At 48.8% G+C, this 2,195-nt stretch overlaps 1 non-coding gene across 1 annotated transcript; it reads left to right on the forward strand.

Moving 5' to 3' along the window:
* The first annotated feature begins 1,008 nt into the window (after positions 1 to 1,008).
* LOC134962243 (5S ribosomal RNA) lies at positions 1,009 to 1,127 on the forward strand. The gene has a single exon (XR_010188010.1). It is a non-coding gene; the product is annotated as a 5S ribosomal RNA (ribosomal RNA).
* Positions 1,128 to 2,195: the final 1,068 nt, after the last annotated feature.

Genomic DNA, 2,195 nt, shown 5'->3' on the forward strand with positions numbered 1-2,195 from the left:
CCCGCACCCCCAGCACAGATCCCCACTCAGCGCGACTCACAGAGCCGGCACAGGGATCCTGCTCGAGCGCAAAGCAATGTTTAAATTTGGCGCCTTGTACGGAGGGGGCGGAGCTAAGTCCCGCTCTGTAGAGCGAGCTCAGCGCTCCCTGCTCCCAGGCGGCGACTCGCGCTCTGTTCAGCGCAACACTCCCCGGCGGCGGCTAGCAGATACAGGGCTCTACTAGCGCTGTATAGCGGGCTCAGCGCTCAGCGCTCCCCGGCGGTGACTCGCAGGCCCAGCGGAGGGTACAGCTCGCTTCCCGCTTAGTTTTGCAATAAGGCGCCATAGCCGGGGGGCGGAGCTAACTCCTGCTCTGTACAGCGGGCTCAGCATTCTCCGCTCCCCGGCCACTGTTATAGTGTAATAGGCATTTATGTGAGTTTAATGCACATGGTGCTGAGGAGAATGTGATATAGTCAGAGTGGCTCAGCACTAATCCAGTTATCCACTATATAGATTTTATCGCATAGCCCAGAGGAGTTTCACTCTGGCGGCCATTTCCTCCCTGCACAGACCTGGCTTCATATTTGCAGTGTCTCCTATAGCCCAGTGGGCTAATCTTGCATACTCAGAGACAAATACAAATAAAGTCCCAGGTATATTAACAGTTAACCTGCTTTACTCAGCGGGCTCCCAGGTCTCCCCGTCGCTAGGCAACAGCTCTGGGATTTGTAACTTTTCGATACTTCAGGCTGCTGAAATATAGATACATTCCTCCTGCAGTAGAGTCCTCTACCCAGCATTTTCCTACTTGCAAATCAGGGAACCTGCTCTATTACAGTAGCTGGGACTCAGCTCAATAATAATTAAAAGGATCTACTGTGCAGTATTTATTTACCTACGGTGTGTGTGTATATATACATATATAGTTATGTTTGTGCATGTATATATATAGATATATATATTTAAGTGCGTGTAGGTATGTATATAGATAAATCCATAAAATACCAGATATAGGGGATAAAAGCCTACGGCCACACCACCCTGAACACGCCCGATCTCGTCTGATCTCGGAAACTAAGCAGGGTCAGGCCCGGTTAGTACTTGGATGGGAGACCGCCTGGGAATACCAGGTGCTGTAGGCTACTTCCGCAATGTTTTCTAATAACAACATCTTGCACATAACATTTTCCCCCATCTTTCTCACAGGCTGGTCACCATTTTGAAAAGCCAGCGGAACCTCAGAGAAACATCTGGTGCACCTTAATTAGCGGTACACTAAATACAGGGCGGGGTGTTGCCTTCCCTTTATTATTCCTTGTTGTCACTAGTTACTAATGCTATTTGTAATTGTGGAATGCGTGTAAGGCATCAGACAAATAGCGCTGCGGCTCAGTACGCTAGTAGCGGGTATCTGAACAGGGGTTTGAATCCAAACAAAACTTTAAGGAGAACTCCTATAGCCTAGGGCTAAGACTCCTGTCCCACAGCGCAGCGTTACTGGTTCAGGTCTCCGCTGCTCCAGAAAGTTTATTTTAATCGTATCGGTCACTACACATTATAGTGCACACCTTACGTAGGGCTCTGTTTATTTAACCCACCTTTTCTCCTTTCGTTTGTCTCTCCTGGGATAGTTGAAGAATTCCCTCTTAGGTGTGAAGTATGCGGCGGAGCCATCTGCTTCGCCCTCCACGCACCTGCACACCCCTGTTTGATCAATGATGCAGGTAATGTCACTATTAACCAGACAATAGCTCATCAGGTAAGCCCTTGGACTTTGGTTTCCAAGGTCACAGGATCAAATCACAGCGGGACCAAACACACCTTTCCAAAAAGAAACTTTGCTAACATTCCATGCATTACTGATGTCTGTTTTCTGTGGATCTGAACCAGTGTCTCAGAATATACAGGTACATAATACAGCAGTTCATCTGATACTGCAGGTAAAGGAGGAGGACACGTCAAGTCCATCAGGGTTCCACGCCATTGACGAAAATGACAGCGACTGGTTCAGTTTCGGATGAGCTGGGCAGGCTCCGGTAGGCGGCCGACAGACACCCGAATACACAATATCAGGTATCAAACAAGGTTTGTTTTCCTATCTTTTCCCCGCAGATGGCAGGAGATGGTATCAGAACCTCTCTAGGGTATACACCTCGGTGTATCGCCGGTCCATCAAGCCGCCGTTTTCCTGAGGCAACCTTGCTCAGGGA

Source organism: Pseudophryne corroboree, chromosome 9 (genome assembly GCF_028390025.1).
Source record: "Pseudophryne corroboree isolate aPseCor3 chromosome 9, aPseCor3.hap2, whole genome shotgun sequence".
In the NCBI taxonomy this organism is placed as follows: domain Eukaryota; kingdom Metazoa; phylum Chordata; class Amphibia; order Anura; family Myobatrachidae; genus Pseudophryne; species Pseudophryne corroboree.